Consider the following 21704-nt stretch of genomic DNA (forward strand, 5'->3'; position numbering starts at 1 on the left):
AGACAGGGGGGGTGAAAGGCTCATGCAGCTCGATGGGCAAGTTGTCTCCATTCTGACCAATGAGCAGCAAGCTCCTCCCAGTCATTCCAAAGAGTCTCTCTGAAAAGGTAACAACTGCTTCCCACTGCCCGGTGCTCCCAGGAAATGTTTAGAAGAATGAGCGGGGAAATCTCCTAGAAAAGGGAGAACGGTAAAGTTCCAAAAGGATTATAAACAGTTTACAGAGAGGGATTCATTGGAGAAGTGGGCAACAAGTTGGCAAATGGAGTAAAAAATTGTGAAGTTGCTCATTTTGGAGGAGATAATAAAAGAACAGAGTACTATGTAAATGGTGGAAACTGTCGAAAGCACAAAGGGATCAAGGGTAATTGTGTAGGAAACACACTTACAACAAGGAATCAGGATCGGGAATGGAACGTTATTTCTTATTGCAAGGAGTTTTCACTGTAAGAGTTTGGAGTATATACCTGAGAGTAACTTTATAAAGTGCGAGTGAGACCACATCTGGAGTAATGAAAGAAGTTTTGGTCCCTTTATTTAAGGGAATACATAATTTCATCCGAGGCATTTCAGAGAAGATTAACTGGGATGATCCCTGGCTTGCAGGGATTATCTTTTAAGAAAAGGCTGAAAATGTTGGGACTCTATTCACTGGATTTGGGAAGAATGAGAGGTGATTTCATTGGAACATGCAGGATTCTCAAGGAGTTTGACAGGGTAAATACTGAGAGGATGTTTCCCATCATGAGGGAGTCTGGAATCAGATACTCGGATAGTCACGGAATCAAGGGTTCTGTTTTAGATTCGTCAAGTTTAAGGCAACATCAACACGGGTCAGGGGTTTCAGTAGCAATGGAGCTGGGGTGAAGGGGGCGGAGAAGTAATGTTTTAGAGAATGGAATTCCTGGTGTTTGCGATTGTGTAGATGCCTGATCAGAAGGTCACTTTGGGGTTACAGATATGAGAGCAACATTGTGAAGAGTGTAGTTCTGCCTCAGACAGTTCCCAGGGAGAGTGAGGGGCTCAGCAGTAAGGGAAAGGAATTTGTAATAGCAACTGAAGGCAATGGGTTTAACCATTGCAGGAAATTGCAGCCAATCGCGTAGTGTGAGCATGATGAGCAGTTTGATAACTGAGTAATGGAGAGGGATGATGGGGAGGGAGAGCTAGACATTGTCAGTGTACATGTGAAACCTAACACGGTGCTTTTGGACGATGTCACCTCCTGGCAGTATGTAGGTGAGATACAGGAGGGACCAAGGAAAGATCCTTGAGGGACACCACATACAAGAAATTTAGAAAGGAAAGGGAGAGTGGGGATGGAGTATGTTTTTCCAACAATGGTGAGGTCAAATATTACTTTGTAGCAGAATGGGAGAGAAGGACATACCAGAAAAGACAGAGAGAGACAGAACAAGGAACAATAACTGTGAATTGGTGAGGGGGAGTGATGAGGAGGAGGAGCCCAACTCCAAAAACACTTTCTACATTAGTGACATCATCCAACTCCACCCTAGTCTCAGCTCATTTACTGAAATACTCGTCTATCCCTGTGTTATCTTCAGACTTAATTATCCAAACACTCCTGGCCAACCTTCCTCATTCAACTTACATGTAATCTCAAGAGTATCTTAAATGCTCCCGCCCAAGTGCTCACTTGTACCAAAACTAGTTGATCCATCGAAAGGCTCCTATTTACATGCAACAATTTAAAATTCTCATCCTTGATGTAATTCATGGCTGTAAACATCCCTGTCTCCCTGCACCACACAACCTGTTAGACCTCGACAACTCATTTATGTTTATTCATTGCTTCACCTGTCTGGCTGTTTCTACTGTTGCCAAGGCAACACTGTCTGGAATTCCTACCCTAACCCTGTCAGACCTGCTTTCCTCTTCTAAGGTGTTTCCAAAAACCTGCTTATCTGGCAATGCTTTTGATCACCTGACCTAGTATCTCAATCTATGGCCTTACGTCAGAATTTTTCATAGTATTTCTGTTGAATTATAAACATGATTTGCACATACATTGTCAACTCTTCAATGTTACTGAGTGAATAATCTATAACAGCACTTACCCAACCACATTGTGGGAGCACCTTAAACACACGAATTGCAGGAGTACAAGGAATTCAAACATCACCTTCTCCACAGGCAATGGGACTTTGGCACTGATCACTGGTATCTGTGGAGGGAGAAACACACAGTTGATATTTCAGGGAGTGCAAAATGCATTATAGGGAGGGAAAATGGGGCAGAATTTGGGATTTTCAAATTTGTGTTTTCCAATGTGCACTAAGTTCTGTAAAACCTCTCATTCCACACCATGAAAATTTCCTCCTCTTCCTGGTCAACATGTCTTTCCTTTCCCCTGCCCTGCACCTTCACACATCTCCAATGCCTTGGCCACAACAACACTGTGCTGCCAGTGAAGTTTATCACGTGGTTGAGTATAGTCCCGCCCCTCATTCACTCCGATTGGTTGAAGGACCAACTGGCAATTCCTGGTCCTCCAGCCTCATCCCCCCTCGTTCCCCCACTCTTATTTGTCCTGCGCTGCCATCAATAATCTGAGGCACATTGTGGGCTGCAGCGTGCTCAGCTCTTTCTGCTTTTGCTGCTGTTCATCAGGTATAAGGGAGAGAGAGGTCTCATCCCTGTTTCTCCTGATGTCAGACAACAACTACCTGCATTGTATGCAGCCTTTCACGTTGACAAATCTCCTAAAATGCTTCACGAATGATGGAAATGTTGATTAAAGAGAACAATTTTTAGCCACATCTTTAAGGCGGACAGAGGGGGTTAGGGAGGATATTCCAAAAGTTTGTGTCCTCAGCAGCTCCAATCGTGGAGTGATATAGGTGGGCAACAGCTTACAATGGAGACTGTTAGTGGCTAACTATAGGTTAACAACCTCATGTCGTAGCCCCCTACTCCACACACCAGGCCTTGTTCTCACAGCCTGTCATTACACACTACCTATGGTTAGCCACTAACAGTCTCCATTAACAGCTAGTCACCTTCCCCCAGCCAGATCGTTATCCACTCCTTTATCCAACCGTTCTTCTCACTCTCCCACCTATCCCTTACTCCTTTTATCTTCCCCCCACACTAACTTCTGCACATAACCTGACTTTTTTTTCCTCAGTAACATCTGTCCTGAGGAAGGGACACTGGGTCCGAAACTTTAACTCTGATTTTTCATCACAGATACTGTCAGACCTGCTGAGCTTCTCCAGAACCTCCTGGTTGTTGTTTCTGAGTTACAGCATCTGCAGTTCTTTTGGTTTGAATTTACTGGGAGTTTGTAATTCAGGTCCAACAGCCTCTGTCCCAGTCTCTGCTGTCTCTCCCACCCCCACCCAGTGACACTGCACCTGCACAGCTCATGGACAGGTGTTGTCTTGCTGGCCACACCCCTCATTCACTCCCATTGGCTGCAGGACCACACAGGCTCTCCTCCTATTGGTCTGGAGCTGCGGTTAATCAAGCCAGCGCCGAGTGAGGGGTGAGTGGTTAGCTCCTGCCTCTCTCTGCCTTGGGATGAGCTTCATCATTCACAGTGAATGGGGCAGTATCACCCAGCACAGGGGCTGGGGGCTATTCAGCCCATTAGGGCTGTACTCTCTCCCCCTGGAGATGCTGCAAATCTGTCCCAAGTCCCCTCCTATGAGCCCACAGCCCCCCAAATCTTACCTTAAAAAGTAAAATTCCAAGTCAGTTTCAGAATACCTGCTGAATCTGTGTCGTTCAGACTGTTCCAGATGCTCAGAACTTACTGAGGAAACTAGTGTTCACATTTTCACCTTGTATTATTTGCCAATTACTTGAAAGTAGTTACTAAAAATTGTGACAGTGTTAACAATTCCTCTCTCTCTCTGCAAATTCAAGACCCTGGAACCAAATCTGCACCAGGTCGAAATCACTGCTTCACCTTCTCAGTTCCAAGGATAGTTATCTGCGCTTCAGGTAGCTCTCCACAAAATAGAGGAATGCATCTTAATTTATTAAGATCAAAGACAGAGACCTTCGGTCCAATTCGTCCGTGCCAACGAGGAATCCTAAACTAATGGATTCCCATTTACCATCTATTGGCCTGTATCCATCAAAACCCTTCCTATTCATGTACCCAATTGGAAGCCTTTTAAATGTTGTGATTTTTTTCAGCCTCCATTACTTCATCTGATAGCCCTTCCCATACACACACCACACTCAGCTTGAAAACGTTGCCAGTTAGATCCCTTTTAAATCTTTGCCCTCTCAACTTAAACCCATGTGCTCTAGTTTTGGACCCACCTAACCTGAGCAAATAGGATCCCAACTGCTCACCTTATCCACGCCCCTCGAGATTTTATAAATATCCATGAAGTCACCTCTCAGTCTTTCACTCTCCTGAGAAAATAGCCCCAGCCTATTCAGCCTCTCCCTGTAGCCCAAATCCTCCAATCCTGGTAACGTTTTAGTAAATCTTGTCCAAACCTTTTCAAGTTTCACAACATCCTTCCCAGAACAGGGAAATTCAAACTGAAAACAGAACTCCAAAAATGGCTTAATCAACATCCTGTCCAGCTACAATATGACATCCCAGCTTCTGTATTCAATGCATTGACCAATAACGGAGAGCGTCAATGGAGTCCCATTTGCCAGCGGTTCACCCTTATCCCTCTAAATCCTCCCTCTTCATGCACCCAATCAGATGCCTTTTAAATGCTGTAACTTCCTCTGGCAGTTCATTCCATAATTGCAATGCACTCAACATGAAAAAGATGCCCCTTGGATCCCTTTTAAATCTTTTCCCTCTCACCTTAAGCCTGAACCCTCTAGTTCTGGACTCACCGAACTTGGGAAGAAGTCCCTGACTACTCACCTTATACTGGTCCTTCATGATTTTATAAGATCACCTCTCAGTCTCCAAATCTCCAGGGAAAATAGTCCCAACCTATTCAGCCTTTCCCAATAGCTCAAACCGTCCAACCCTGGCAAAGTCCTTGCAAATGTTTTCTGAACCCTTTCAAGTTTCTAAACATTAATCCAAGAACAGGGAGATAGGAGCTGAAAACAGAATCCCAGAAGCGCCTTAATCAGTGCCCTGTCCAGCTACAATATGTCATCACAACAGCTGCATTCAATGCATTGACCAATAACAGGGAGCGTACCAAATACTGCATTCACTATCCCGCCTCCTTGTGACTCTACTTTCAAGGAATTACAAACCTGCACTCCAAGGTCCATTGTTCAGCAACGCTCCCCACGACTTTACAAGTGTATAATGGCCCTGATCTGCCTTTCCAAAATACAACAGCTCACATTTATCTAAATTGAACTCCATCTGCCATTCCTCACCCCAATGGCCCATCTGATCAAGATCCTGTTGTGTTCTGAACTAACCTTCTTCACTGTCCACTACATTTTGATGTCTTCTGTAAACCTACTGACCATACCTCACATATTCACATCCAAGTCATTTATTTAAGGGCCTAATATCCATCCTTGCAGCACACTGCTGCTCACAGGCCTCCAGTCCACAAAGCAACACTGCATCATCATCATCATCCTCTGTCTCCGACCTTCAAGGCAGTTTTGTAATGGCTTGCTCTCCCTGCATTCCATGTTAGGTAACCCTGCTAACCAGTCTGCTTTGTGGAACCTTGTTGAATGTCCATATAAACAATGTTCACAGTCTGGCTTCATCAATTTTCTTTGTCACTTCAAAACACTCACTCAAGTTAGTGAAGCACAATTGTGCACGTACAAAGCCACATTGACCCTCCCTAATCATTCCTTACCTTTCCAAATAGATGGATATCCAGTCCCTCAGAATCCCTTCCAACAACTTGCCTGCCACTGACTTCAGGCTCACTGTTTTCTTGTTCCATGGCCTCTCATTACCAACTTTTTAAATAATGGCACCTCACTTGTCGATATCAACGATACAACTACCTCACGAGAGGCCCAACAATCAACTCCCTAGATTTCCAGAAAGTTCAGGATATACCTGATCAGGTTCCAGAGCTTTATCCACCGTGATGCGATTTAAGACATCCAGTCCCACCTCCTCTGTAACATGGACAATTTTCAAGTTATCACTGTTTATTGCTCCAAACTCTCAAGCTTCGATATACTTCTCCAGTAAAAATGACGTGAAATATTTGCATCCCCTGTGGTTCCATCGACAGCCTTGTTGACCTTTAAGGGGCCCTATTCTTTGGTCCAGTTAATCGTTCGTCTATGATATATTTGTTTCATATCTTTGGATTCTACGCCAGGACATCCCAGAAAGGCCGACTTCAAGGACTATAATTTTTCTCCAACTTGATCAACAATGCCCTCCAACACATACCCTCCACTTCTGCACCTCTGCCTTTCCCCCACTCCTCCAGCCACAAAGAATATAAGCCTGCGGTCTTTACCGTCCACCTCAATAATCTCCAGATACAGCACATTAACGTCTCATTTCTGCTACCTAAAGTCAGACCCCACCACCAGAGACATATTTCCCTCACCACCTGCATCCCGCAGAGACCATTCCCTCTGCACCTGCCTTGTTCGGTCCACACCCTCTCACCAACCCACGCTCCACACCGTTGACCTTCCCTTGCCGCCATGGGAAATGTAAAACGTGCGGCCACACCTCCCTCTGACCTCTGTCCAAGACCTCAAAAGGATCTTTTCACATCAGGCAGAGATTTGCCTGCACATCCCAAAACCTCATATACTGCATCTGGACACTATGGGAAATTTAACATGGTTCATCCAGCTAACCTCCACATCTTTGGATTGTGGGACCAAACTGGAACACCCGAAGGAAACCCTTACAGACACTGGGGAGAATGTGCCAACATATACAGTCGCCCGAGACTGGAATCAAAACCAGGTCCCTGGTGCTGAGGAAGCAGCACTAACCACTGAGCCACAATACTGTGGGATCTTTGGTGCTGATGCGCTGCCCCACTGATACCTTAGTCACTCACCCTGCCTCATTTCCTAAGAGGCAGCGATGACAGAGTGAAATTATTGCTAGATAGTTAATCCAGAGACCCTGATAACGTTCTGGGGACCCGGGTTTGAATCCCATCACGGCAGATTGGGAACGTGAATTCAATAAATATCCTGAAAAAATAATCTAGTGACGACAAGGAATCCATTGTCAATTGTTGGAAAAACCCATGTGGTTCACTCATGACCTTTAGGGAAGGAAAATGCCATCCTTACCTGGTCTGGTCTGCATGGGACTCCAGACCAATAGCAACGCGGTTGACTCTTAACTGCCCACTGGGTAAACGCAGCAATAAATGCTGGCCGAGCCAGTGACAGCCTCATCCTGTGAATGAATAAAGGAAACAGGTCAGGTTTTGTTCCTTCTCTAGTAGGTACATCCTACAAACTGAATCTGAAATGTTCTCGTACACACTGAACAAATACCTTTTCATCCAAGCCCTTAACACTACATCACTCCGAGGCTAAGTTAAAACCACTTATCATTGTATCCATATTATTCTTACAGATAACTGAGGTCTCCTGGTAAAATTCTGTCTCAATTCCCCGCTGACTATTGGGAGAGAGTCTATAATACAATCCCAGTAAGATGGTCATCCCTTTCTTATTTCTCAGTACTACACAAGTAACTTGCCTGGAGGTATTCGCAGAAATATCCTCCCGAAGCCCAGCCATAATGTTATCCCTAATCAAAAACACCTCTCTCCCTGCTGTTGTCCCCTTTCTATCCTTGCTATAGCATCTATACCCTGGAACATTAAGCTGCTAGTCCTACCCATCCCTGAGTACTGCCTCTGTAATTGCTGTAATATCCCAGTACCATGTTCAAAACCATACCCTGAGCCCACCTGCCTGACCTGTCAGGTCTCATGCACTGAAATAAATGCAGTGCAACTGCTCCGTCGCACCTCATTCTGTGACTTGCTTTTGCCTGCCTTGACAGTCTGACCGGTGAACAGTACCAGCCTCAGACTCACCTCTTTTCTCACTATCTCTTTAGGATTACCCCGACTCCCTCACTGGTTTAACGTCTCCCGAGTGGCACTAGCAAATCTCCCTGCTCGTCAGGACCCCATGCCTTTCCCTTCCTATGCCATTGGTACCAATGTACAATGTCCTCCCACTGGTTATTTTCCCCTTTGAGAATGTTCTGCTCCCTCTGTGAGACATCCTTGCCACTGGCACCAGGGCGGCACCACCCCATTCTGATGCCTCACTGTCAGGTGCAGAAATGGCAGACTGTGCCCCTGACTAGAGAGTCCCCTATCACCATCGATCGTGTGGAACTGGATATACCTCACATTATGTTAGAAGCCAGTCTCAGTCCCAGTAACTTGGCTGTCAGTGCTACTTTCCCCTGAAAGTCTATTACCACCTACATTTTCCAAAACAGTACACTTGTCTGAGATGGGGATAGCCACAGAAGACTCCTGCAGTACCTACCTACCCCTCCTAGCTTTCCTGGAGGTAACCCAACTACCTGACTGTATCTGCAGTATCCTGCAATCCTGAGACTGCACCTATCACACTCCCCGGCTCCTGTCAATTCCTCACTGCCTTTAATCACTCCTCCACCAATCCATGCGATCCAATTGAATTTGTAATCACACTTCCTGCAGACATAATCATCAGGATCATTGAAACTCTCCCTAATTTCCCACATCCGACAGGAACAGCACGCCACTCTACAACAGGCCATCACTCTGCCTTAATAATCTACAGACCAAGGCAAAGGCACAGTCTTACTGCTCGATAAATACTGCCCGAGAATAACTTATGTTTTATATCTTAAACATTTAATCAAGAGACCGTAAGACATTAAAAAGAAATCCTCACTTTACTCACTATTGTAGATTTAATAAAATAAAACCGATTAAGATTGATGTTTGAAGAGCCTGAAACTCACTGAGCTGATCCCCGGCTCTGAGTACTTCCAAGGGTGAGGTCTCTCTGAGGGCAGCTGTGAAATGTCACTGTTTCTCTTCTCTGCCCACTCCATTTCCAGAGGTTTTTAACTTCACAGCAAGTCAGCTCAGAGAGGTCACTGCTTGGTTTTATTCACTGGGAGTTGCCTTTGCTGCCCAGACCAGTATTTATTGGCCACCTTTCCTTGTCTTGGAGAAAGTGGTGGTTAACCGCCTCCCTGAAATGCTGCAGTCCATGTACACCACAGTGATGTTTGGACAACAGTCCCCCTCTGGCCCCACAACCCTCCCTGTCTCTGTAATCCCCCTCCGGCTTCACACCCTCCCTGTCTCTGTAATCCCCCTCCAGCCCCACATCTCTCCCTGTCTCTGTAATCCCCCTCCAGCCCCACAACTCTCCCTGTCTCTGTAATCCCCCTCCGGCTTCAGAAATTACACGTCTGTGGCATCAGATTTTTATTTGGATTCATTTTTGTTTAATAAACACCACCCACCCGCCCCCCACAAAAAAAGTGAAATATTTCACCCCCAAACAAATTTCTGTTGATTGACCTTTTGGAGAGGCTGACACATGGAGGTTGCAGTACTTTATCTCACATTGTATGCGTAGAATGATGGAACTTTCTTTTAAACATTGCTAAAAAGGGAGGCAATGGCTTAATGCTATTCCTGCCAGATGAGTGGTATGTGCAATGTTCCGAGGATTAGGGTTAGAATCCCAACATGGCTGATGGCGGCATCGGAATTCAATACAATCTAGAATGAAAAGGCGAGTGATGACCATGAAACTATTGTCGATTGTTAGAAAACCGATCTGGTTCTCTCATGTCCTACAGGGATGGAAACGGTCATCGTCACCTGGTCTGGCCAACATGTGACTCCAGACCCACAGCAATGTAGTTAACTCTCAACTGCCCTCAGGAAAACTACTTTAAAAACTGTTAACAAATACTCCGCAGGTATCACTTAAAAACTGGCTGTTCCCATTGGGACCACGTGAATTTCTGAACGGCCTGAACTAAAAATGAATTTCAGTTTCACCTTCTCCCTGTCTCCCCTCGCTCTGTTTTCATCTAACTCCAAAACACTCTCATTGAGCCAAGTAGCACCCACAGTACAGCCCTGTCATTTTCATTGTCTGCTCACACCTACACTGCCCTCAGCCTCCTGTACTGTTCCAATGCATCTCAATGGGAGCTCAGGGACAGCATCTCATCTTTCAATTCAGCCCTTTGTAACCCCAGAGTCAACATGGACCTTAGCAGTTTCTGAATGAACAGTCAGTTGTCAGAAGCTGGAACATTCCACCTGAAAAGGTACTGGAATTTGAATCCAAAAGGACATTTAATGGGAAGTTTGCAGGTAATTGAAAATATGAAGTTTACGGGTTAACATCATGAAGTGGGTGTCTGGGTCTAAATCTGAGGGTTCTTACAAAGAGACGAGGTGTAATTTGGATAAATCTGTGCTCCCTCTCAGGGCAATATCTCCTTCCTCAGCTGCAGGGCCCAGAACAGAGCACACACCCAAAGGGTGATCCAACCACAAATTTGTACATCTTTCTGCTTAACAAAAATATTGGAGATATTTTCCCACAAACAGAACAGACAAAACTTTCTCCTTCCACAGTTAAATGCCAATGATATTCAGATCCTGATGACTCCACTGACTGTAAAAACTTGCTTTTGAGATCCCACCCTCAATTATTCTGATTTAATATCCTATGAAATGAATTCACAAAACAAAATTCAGTCAGTACAGGAAGAATATAAAGACATATTTTTCTCTTGGTATGTGCTTGATGTGTAAATGCCTCTCCTAAAATCACACGCTATTCCTGCCAGACGAGTGATATGTGCAATGACCCCCCACCTCCGCCCCCTCCCCATCCTAGGAATGGGACGTGTCCATGCCCCTCACTGTACCTTGACCCCAATAAAGATGGCGGCCATATCCCAGGACCTTTCACCGCCTGAGGGCCGCAGCCATTTTCCCATCTGCTGCAAAGGTGGGAAAGAGTTTCTAATTCAGACTAACGATCCGCACAGAGTGTAATTAAGACTTCCCAGTCTAAAGTGCCTCATTATCTCCCTGTCACCGAGGCCATTCTCCTTCCCTGTTTGTGTGTCCCACATTCACCAACGGCCGAGTCACGTGGCACTGCACAGGGAGAGTTACTGGTGACGTGTCATCCCACTGGCCACGCCCCTCATTCACTCCCATTGTTTGGATGACCAGCTGGTTCCACTTGGTCCACCAGTCCCACCCCCTTTTCCTATTGGTCCGAAGCTGCCATCAATCAGCTGGACCCCATTGTGAGGTCAGTGGTGGGATCCTCCCCCTGCCTGAATCAAACCCGGAAGGTGGATGAATGGTGTCAATCAGGAACAACAAGCAGGAGGTGCTGGGAAAGCTCAGCAGGTCTGGCAGCATCTGGGAACAGAAATCTGTCCAGTGGCCCTTCCTCAGGACCGATGAGAGCTGGGAAAATTAGAATCCTGACAGTGTGGAAACAGGCCATTCGGCCCTAAAAGTCCACAGCGTATCTCCGAAGAGTATCCCATCCAGACCCATTCCCCTACCCTATTACTGTATATTTCTCCTGAATAATGCACCTCACCTACACATCCCTGAGCATTATGGGAAATTTAGCTTGGCCAATTCAACTAATCTGCAGATCTTTGTAGTGCAGGAGATAGGGTTTAAAGAGTAAATAATAGGCAGGTACAGAACCCAAAGAGAGACAGGAACATTTGGAAAGACAAAGGAGTGGATTACGATCTGGCTGGGAGGGTGCATAGCTGTTAATGGAGGGGACAGGAATCTGGGTCTGGCAGCATCTCAGTGGAGGTGGCGGAAATGGCGACTGATGATCTACGTTTTGCTGCAAAAACAGACCCGAGCTTCCAGCTGCCTGTCAGTATAACACACGAGCCTGTTCCCTGGCCAACGTCTCTGTCTCATGCTTACTGCAGTGTTCCAGTGAGGCCAGAACATACCAAATGGCCCGTATTTCAAGGACTGCAATTTCCCCTCCCATGTGGCCAATACCATCCACTATATCTCCTCCACTTCCTGCACCTCTGCCTTTGAAACCCACACCTCCAACTGCAACAAGGATAGACCACCCCCCTCCCCCCGCCAAGTCCTTAACTTCCACCCAGATACAACACATCATCCTCTGCCGTTTCCACAAGCTACAATCAGACCGCACCACCAGATTCTTAAGGGGTTTGACAGAATAAATACTGATGTGTCTGAGGATAAATACAGAGGGGGGAGTTTGAAACCAGATTCTGAGTCAGTCACAGAATCAAGGGTTCTGTTTCGGATTCATCAAGTTTAAGGGAACACGGTAAGGGGTTTCAGTAGCAATGGAGCTGGAGTGAGGAGGAGACAAGCAACATTTAAGAGATTGGAATTCCTGGTGTTTGGGATTGTGTAGATGTCTGATCAGAAGGTCAGCTTCACATCAGATATAACTGTAATATTGTGAAGAGTGTAGTTCTGCTGCATCGTTCCCAGTGAAAGGGAGAGGCTCAGCAGTAAGGGAAAGGAATTTGTCAGACAATGGGTTTAACCATTACAATGTTTCATTGGAGGAAACTGCACCTAATCGAGTAGTGGGAATGTGGTAAGCAGTTTGATAACTGAGTAACAGTGGAGTAATGGAGAGGGATGATGGTGAGGGAGAGCTGGGCATCGTCAGTGTACATGTGAAACCCAACATGGTGCTTTTGCACAATGGCACCTCCTGGCAGTATGTACGTGAGATACATGAGGGGCCAAGGACACCAAATGCAAGGAATTCAGAAAGGAAAGGGAGAGAGTGGAGATGGAGCAGGATTTTGGGAGAGAAGGATAAAACCAGAAAAGACAGAACAAGGAACAATATTGGTGAATCAGTGAGGGGGACTGATGAGAAGGAGGAAGAAAGAGAGTTGGAAAGTCTATAGTTTAGTGAATTTAGGGTAAAGGGTCAAGATGAGTTCTGATAAGGCTTGACAAGAGACTGGAAGAAGATGTAAGTTTAGGACAAAAACCAGGAACACCATGTGAGGCAGTTTGGCTCTGTGGGCTAGTGAGAGGGAGGGAAGCAGCAGATTGGATTATCTCAGTCTTAGTGACAGAGAAACTCCATGTGCTCCAAACTCTTCTTGATGGAGGAGACAGGAGGATGGACAGTGTTTCACAAAGAAACAAAACCTGGGTAAGTGATATTTGAAGTGAGTGAACAAACCTAATATATTTAACTTTTATCCAAAATATTAAAACAAATGACTGAAGTCCTGGTTCGAATCCCAACTTGGCAGATGGTGGAATCTGAATTCAAGAAAAAATAACTGGAATTAGGAATCTCCTGATCTCCATGAAACCATTGTCAATGGCAAAAAAAATCCTGCCAACCCTACAGTGGCTCAGCCAGCTACTCACTGTATTCATCACTGCAAAGTCTCAAGAAAGGAATGAAACTGGATGGTCCACTCGGTATCTAACAGGGCACCAGAAAATACAACCACAGAATCAGCCCTCTCGATGGTGCAATGTCCTCCAGACTAACATCTGGAGTTTGGTGCCAAAATGTGCAGAGCTGTCCCACAGACCAATCAAGGAACAGCCTGAAATAATCATACTCATGAAATCAACCCTTACAGACAATGCTGAAAATGTGTTGCTGGAAAAGCGCAGCAGGTCAGGCAGCATCCGAGGAGCAGGAAAATCAACGTTTTAGGCATGAGCCCTTCTTCAGGAGCCCTCTTACAGACAATGACCAGACACCACCATCACCATCCCTAGATATTGAGATTGTGATGATGGAAAAGCACAACAGGTCAGGCAGCATCCGAGGAGCAGGAGAATCGACGTTTCGAGCCTAAGCCCTTCATCAGCCTGACCTGCTGTGCTTTTCCAGCACCACACTCTCGACTCTGATCTTCAGCATCTGCAGTCTTCACTTTCTCCTGAAATCTCTGGATATGTCCTGTCCCACCAGCAGGACAGACCAGGCAGAGGTGGTGGCACAGACAGGGAGGATTTGCCCTCGGAGTACTCAGCGTTGACTCCGGATACCAGGAAGTCTCATGGCTCCTGCTGATTACCAAGTACCGTCCTCCCTTGGCTGATGAATCACTTCTCTTTCATGTTGAACAACATTTGAAGGAAGTACTGAGGAAGTAAAATGGTGTTAAACGTACTCTGGGTACAGGATTTCAATGTCCATAATCGAGACGAGCTCTGCAACAGAATTACTGACTGAGCTGGTCAGGTCCTAAAGGATATAGCTGCTCAACTGAGTCTGCAGTGGGTGGTGAGGGAACCAACAAGAGTGTAAAACATACTTGATCTCATTGTTATGAATTGACCAGCGGCAGATACATCTGTCCATGACAATATCGGTAAGAGCGACCATCACACATTCCTTTTGGAGTCACAAGTTTTGGCTTAAAGTTGAGAAAAACCTCCATCGTGTTGAGTGACACGATCACCGTTCTAAATGAGACAGACTTTGAAGAGGTGTAGAATCTCAAACTGGATATCTCTGAGGCACTGTGGGACATCAACAGCAGCAGAACTGTACTCCAGCACAATCTGTAATCTCATGGGTTTGTAAATCCCGCTCTCACCCATCACAATGGACAGAAAAGGAGGGCATGCCATGAGCAGCACCAGGCATACCTAAAAATGAAGCGCCAACCTGGTGAAGCTACCAAACAGGACCATCTGCATGTCAAACAGCATCAGCAGCAAGCAACAGAGCTAAGTGATCCCACAACCAATGGATCAGATCAGAGTTCTCCAGTTCTGCCACACCCAGTTGTGAGCAGCGATGGACAATGAAACAACTCACTGCAGGAAGCATCACAGATATCCCCACCCTTACTGATGGAGGAGCCTCACATATACAAGCACCAGATAAGATAACAGCATTTGCAGCAATCTGCAGCCAAAAGTGCAAAGTGGGATGATCCATCTCAGCCTTCTCCAGTGGTTTCTAACATCACAGATGTGAGTTTTAAGCCAGTTCTATTTAGTTTGAATAACACCAAGAAGTGGTTAAGTAGTGCAAAGGCTATCGGCACTGTCAATATTCTGGCAATAATACTGATGGCTTGTGCTCCAGAACTTGCCACCCACCAAACCACGTACCGCTCCAGCACTGGCACCTACCGACAATGTGGAACATTGCCCAGGGATGTTCAACACAAAAACGCAGGGCAATCCAACCCAGGCAATTTCCATCTATCAATCCACACTCGATCAGCAGGAAAGTGATGGAAGATGTCATTAACAGGGCTACCAAGTAGCAGCTGCTCAGCAACAGCCAGCTGAGTGACACACATTTTAGGCTCCACCTTGGCCACTCAGCTCCCGATTGTGTTACTGCCCTGATTCACAACTTGACAACCAGCCGAATCCCAGAGGTGAGGTTAGAGTGACAGCCCAGTCCCACTACAATATCACTAATTCTAGCTGATTCTACCCTTGTCTCAGCTCATATACTCTCATCCACCTTGAGTTATATCCAGACTTCATTATCCAAACACACTCCTGGCCAACTTCCTACATTCAACCTCCCTGTAATCTCAAGAAAATCTAAATCTCTGCTGCCCAAGTACTCCCTCGTACCAAAACTTGCTGATCCATCAAAAAGCTCCTATTCATGATCAACAACCTAGAGCCACAGAGATGTACAGCATGGAAACAGACCCTTCAATCCAACCTGTCCATGCCGACCAGATATCCCAACCCAATCTAGTCTCACCTGCCAGCATCCGGCCCACATCCCTCAATTTAAAATTCTCACCCTTGATGTAATTCCTGGGTGTGACCATCCCCAGCTCGCCGTATCTCACACCCTTTGAGACCTCGACAACCGATTCTGTTCGAGACTCCCAATGATCTGTTAATTCATTACCTCACCTGTGAGGCTGCTTTTACGGTTACCAAAGCAACAAGGTCTGAAATTCACAGCCAAAACCTCACAGGTCTGCTTTCCTCCTTTAAGACATTCCTCAAAACCTGCTTATTTGGCAATGCTTTTGGTCAGCTGACCTAATATCATCCTTCTCTGCCCTTATGTCTAAAGTTCCCAATAATATTTTTGTGAAATTATAAGCAGGATAATAAAACTACAAACTGTTCTTGATTTGGACATGATCTTCAAATCATCACTGTTGCTGTAATGAGTAATCTGTAATGTCTCTTACCCAACCACATTGTGGGAGCCCCTTCACCACACAAACTGCAGCTGTACAAGAAAGTCAAACATCACCCTCTCCCCAGGCAACAGGGCTTTGGCATTAATCACTGGTATCTGTGGAAGGAGGAACACAGTTGATGTTTCAGGGAGTGCAACACAGATTACAGGGAACGAAAATGATGCAGAATTTATAGTCAGAAATGGAAGGAAAATACACTTGCTCATTGGAAAAAAAGAAATCTTGACTGTCAAAGATTTTCCAAAAAAAAATTAATAAGCATCACATGGTCAGGGGCTGGGCGACAGTGAAAAATTAACTTACAAAAATGTCTGTAAAAGTAATAGTAAAATACACCTATTGTTCGAGACGGAGGAAGCTAGATATTGACAAATTGGTCATGAGGGAGCCCAGAGAAGAAGCAGAACAGTATAAGCTGTTATGATCCCACAGTCATAGAGATGTATAGCATCGACACAGACCCTTCGGTCTAACTCATCCATGCCAACCAGGTATCGGAACCTAATCTATTCCCATTTGCCAGCACTTGGCCCATATCCTTGTTAACGCTTCCTAATCATATCATGTTTCTATTTAGATGCCTTTAACAAGTTTTAACTGTACTAGCCTCCACCACTTCCTCTGGCAGCTCATTCCACCCACTGCATGAAAGAGTTGTCCTTTCGGCCCCGTTGAAATTTTATCCATCCACCCTAAAGCAATGCCCTCTACTTCTGGACACCACAACTCCGGGGAAAACACCTGGTTCATTTACTCCATTCATGCCCCTCATGATTGTATAAACCCCCATAACATCACCGCACAGTTTATGGCACTCCAGGGAAAACAGCCCCAGCCTTTTATACCTCAACCTGCAGCTCAATCTCAAACCCTAACATCTTTTTTGAAACCTTTCAAGTTTCACAGCACCCTTCTAATAGGAGGCAGGCCAGAACTGCACACAATATTCCAAAAGTGGTCTAACGAATGCCCTGTACAGCAACATGACCTCCCACATCCTATACTCGGCGCTCGAACAAAGAAAGGAAAATATACTGAACACATTCTTCACCATCCTATCTACCTGCAACTTGACTTGCAAGGACTATGAATCTGCAGTCCAAGTTCTCGTTGTTCCACAAACATCTCCAGGGCCTTGCCATTCAGTGTATAAGTCCTGCCTTGTTTTGCTTTTCCAAAATGCAGCACCTCACATTTATCTAAATTATACCCCATCTCATCAAAATCTCATTGTAATCTGAGGTAGCCTTCTTCATTATCCACAATACCTCCAATTTTGTATGACCTGCAAACTCATTTACGATATCAAATCATTTAAATGAATGATGAAACAAATCCAGAAATAAACATCCATTTCTCTGAGTTTGAATGTGCTCTGTGTAAATTCTACCCAATGACTCTGTACCAGAGAAAGGCTGCACATGCGCCTGGCTGCAACTTGCCCCCTACAAAGCTGGCGGCGCCGCACGTGTCCAGTGAATTCTTGCCCCGAATAAAGATGGTGGCGCGCACTCATGCCTGCAGCCACATGAGGCAATTCCCTGTTTACTGAAAACATGAGACTGGGACGCTACAAAAATGTATGTTTTCCGATGTGCACATTTTGTTTGTAAAAGCTCTCCGCTCATACAGAACCTCTCTCACCTCCTGCGGTTCCAGACAGCCTTGATGTTTGTGAATACCTATTCTCTGCCTGGTTACTCGTTTGTCCTTCGTGTATTTGTACAATCACTTTGGATTCTCCTTAAACCCATTTCCTAAAGCTATCTCATGTCCCCTTTTTGCCCTCCTGGTTTACCTCGAGTATACTCCTACTGCCCTTCTACTCCTCTAGGGATTCTCACAAACGCAGCTGTCTGTACCTCCCATATGCCTCCTTCATTTTCTTGACCAGGCCCACAATTTCTTTCGTCAGGCAGCATTCCCTACACCTCCCTGCCTTGGCCTTAACAGGAACATATTGTGTATATACTCCCATTGTCACAGGCCTATGGAGGCAATGGCAGATGAGGACAGAGAAGCAATCATTCTCAGTAAAGAGGCAATACTGGGAAAGGTAACAGCCTAAAGGTAGATGGGTCTCCTGGCCCTGATGGATTGCATCCCAGGGACGAAAGGAGATGGGGGGGTCGGGGGCGGGGGAGGGGGGGGAATAACAAATAAACTTGTGATAATTCACTAAAATTTGTTTGATTCTGGAATGGTTTTGACAGACTGGAAGCTGCAAATTGGTACCACTATTTTTCAAAAAGGACCTGTTAACTTAACTTCTGTAGTGGAGAAAATGCTTGAATCTCTCAAGGAAGTAGTGGTGAGAAATCTGGGTAGAAATTGTCTCATTTCGCAGACACAGCATGGATTCATGAAAGGCAGGTCACATTTAATGGATTGACTGGAATTATTTGAGGATACGACGAGCGCTTTGGACAAGGCAGACTCGGTGGATGTGGTGTACCTGGATTTCCAGAAGGTATTCGATACGTTGCCACACAAAGGGCTGCTGTATAAGGTAAAGATGCACAGCATTATGGGTAATGTTTTCTCATTGATACTGCATCTGTTCACCAACAAAAAACGTGGATAAATGGGTGTTTGGATTAGTGTTGGCGTCAGAGTTCACATTTGATACAAAGATGAGTAAAGCATTGTCTGCAGAGGCCACTGTAAGTCTGTACAGGGATACAGACAGGTTACGTGAGTGCGTAAGGATCTAGCAGATGGAGGTCATCCATTTTGGTCGGACTAACAGCAAACTGGATGATGAAATGGTGAAAACATGCAGCATGCTGCTGTACAGAGGGAGCTGGGTGTCCTTGTGCATGAATCACAGGAAGTTGGTTTGCAGGCACAGCAGGTAATTAAGGCAGTGAAGGGAATATTGTCCTTCATTGCTAGAGGGATGGTTATGCTGCAGCTGTACCGGGCGCTGGGGAGGCCACACCTGGAGTACTGTAGACAGGATTGGTCCACTTACGTTATCCAGGATGTAAGGCGCTGGAGGGGGTGCAGAGGAGGGTCACTAGTTTGAGTTGGGAGTTGAGAGGGTTGGTGTATGTGGAGAGATTGAGAAAACTGGTTCTATAGACATTGTAATTTAGAAGAATTTGGATAGCAAACAAATAAAATTATGAAGGGGGTAAGAAAGATAGAAGCAGGGAGGCTATTTCCACTGGGGCCGGGTCAAACTAGAGCATAACCTCAAAATAAGGGGGAGCAGATTTAGGACTGAGTTCAGGAGGAGCTTCTTCAGCTAAAGGGTTGTGAATCTGTGGAATTCCCTGCCGAATAAAGCATTTGACGTTATCAACTTGAATGCCTTTAAGGCAAAATGTAGATTTGTGAACAGGAAAGGAATTAAGGGTTATGGTGAGAGAGTGGGAAATTGGAGCTGAGGCCATGAAAAGATCTTAGTGAATGGTAGAGGAGGCTGGAGGGGCCAGTTGAAAGTTCTTGCCTTGTGCCATCAAAATTGGACTTTGTCCAATTCAGAACCTGAACGTTTAGATCTGGTCGATTATGTTCTGTAACTATTTTAAAACTAGTATAAATAGCAGAGAATTCCAAACAGTGTGGAAGCAGGTCATTCAGCCCATCATATTAATACTGACCCTTAGAGCCTCCTAACCTCCCCCTGTAACATTGCATTTCCCAGGGCAACCCAACCTACACATCCCTGAACATTATGGGCAATTCAGCCTGGATAATCCACCCAACCTGCACATCCCTCAACACTGTGGGCAATTCAGCCTGGATAATCCAACCTACCCTGCACATCTTTGGACTGTGGGAGGAAACCAGAGGACCCAGACGAGATCCATGCAGAATACCCCAATAAGGTGACCATCCCTTTCTTACTTCCCAGTTCCACCTAAATAACTTCACTGGGCGTAGTCCCAGGAATATCCTCCCTAAGCAAAAACATAAGCTATCTCAAATCAAAAATGCCCCTCCCCCTCCTCTCCTGTCCCGCTTTCTATTCTTCCTATAGCATCTATACCCTGGAACATTAAGCTGCCAGTCCTATCCATCTCTGAGTGATGCCTCTGTAATTGCGATAATATCCCAGTGCCATGTTCAAAACCATACCCTGAGCTCATCCGCCTTCCCTGTCAGGCCTCTTGCATTGAAGTAAATGCAGTGCAACTGCTCAGTCCGACTTCATTCAGCCCATCATATTAATACTGACCCTTGCCTGCCTTGACTATTTAACTTCTGAACGGTACCAGCCTCAGACATACCTCTTTTCTCACTATCTTCTTGGGTTTACACCCACTCCCTCACAGGTTTAATACCTCCTGAGTATCACTAACAAATCTCTGTGCCTGGATATTAGACACCTTCCAATTCAGGTACAATCCATCATTCTTATGCAGGTCAACTCTACTCCAGAGGAGATCACAATGATCCAAAAATGTGAATCATTTTCCCCTGCACCAGCTCCTTAGCCACTCATCCAGCACCACCTCCTCCTCTGTAATATGGACATTTTTCAAGATGTCACCATTTATTTCCCCACATTCTATATCTCCCATGTACTTCTTCATAGTAAACATGATGCAAAATACTTGTCTCCATATCTCGCCTATCGCCTGCAGCTCCACACAATGGCTGCCTTGCTGATCTTTGAGGGTCACCTCTCAGTCTTTGACTCTCCAGGGAAATTAACCCTGGCCTATTCAGCCTCACCCTGTAGCCCAAATCCTCCAACCCCAGCAAAGTCTTAGTAAATCTTGTCTGGACTCTTTCAAGATTCACAACACCCTTTCCAGAACAGGGAATTTCGAACTTAAAACATAATTCCTGAAATGGCTTAATCAAGGTCCTGTCCAGCCACAATTTGACGTCCCAGCTTCTGTACACAATGCATTGAGCAATAAATATAAGCATAACAAACATCACCTTCATTAGTCTGTCTACCTTCGACTCGACTTTCAAGGAACAATGAACCTGCACTCCATGGTCTCTCTGTTCAGCAACATTCCCAAGGACTTTACCATTAAATGTATAAGTCCTGCCCTGACTTGCCTTTCCAAAATCCAACAGCTTACATTTGTCTCAATTGAACCCAGTCTGCCATTCCTCGCCCCAATGGCCCATCTGGTCAAGATCCTGTTGCATTCTAAACTAACCTTCTTCATTGTCCACTACACCTCCAATTTTGGTGTCTTCTGTAAACCTACTGACCATATCTCATATATTCACATCCGAGTCATTTATTTAAGGATCCAATATCCATTCCTGCAGCACACTGGTGCTCACAGCCCTCCAGACCACAAAGCAACCCTCCATCACCACCCTCTGCCTCCTACCTTCAAGCCAGTTTTGTATCCAAAAGGCAAGTTCTCCCAACATTTCATGTTATCTAACCTTGCTAACGAGTCTGCTTTTTGGAACATCATTCAGTGTCCATATAAACAACGTCCACAGTCTACCTTAAAAAAAACTCAATCAAGTTAAAGAGAGAGAATTTCCCACACACAAATACATGTAAATCCTGTCCCTCAGAATCCCTTCCAACAACTTGCCTGCCACTGATTTCAGGCACACTGTTCTTTTGTTCCCT

General features: G+C 45.4%; 1 long non-coding RNA gene across 2 annotated transcripts in view; it reads right to left on the minus strand.

Annotated features, from left to right (window-relative positions):
* Positions 1-21704, minus strand: part of LOC132812049 (uncharacterized) — a 115458-nt gene that overhangs the window by 18593 nt on the left and 75161 nt on the right. The window contains exon 1 of one of the 2 annotated variants that reach the window (XR_009643457.1): positions 2079-2146. The exons of the other annotated variant lie outside the window; for it this stretch is intronic. This is a non-coding gene — a long non-coding RNA (uncharacterized LOC132812049). Of the gene's footprint in view, positions 1-2078; positions 2147-21704 lie in introns of those variants that run through there. 2 annotated transcript variants of the gene reach the window in all.

This window comes from Hemiscyllium ocellatum, unplaced genomic scaffold (assembly GCF_020745735.1).
Source record: "Hemiscyllium ocellatum isolate sHemOce1 unplaced genomic scaffold, sHemOce1.pat.X.cur. scaffold_255_pat_ctg1, whole genome shotgun sequence".
Taxonomy (NCBI): domain Eukaryota; kingdom Metazoa; phylum Chordata; class Chondrichthyes; order Orectolobiformes; family Hemiscylliidae; genus Hemiscyllium; species Hemiscyllium ocellatum.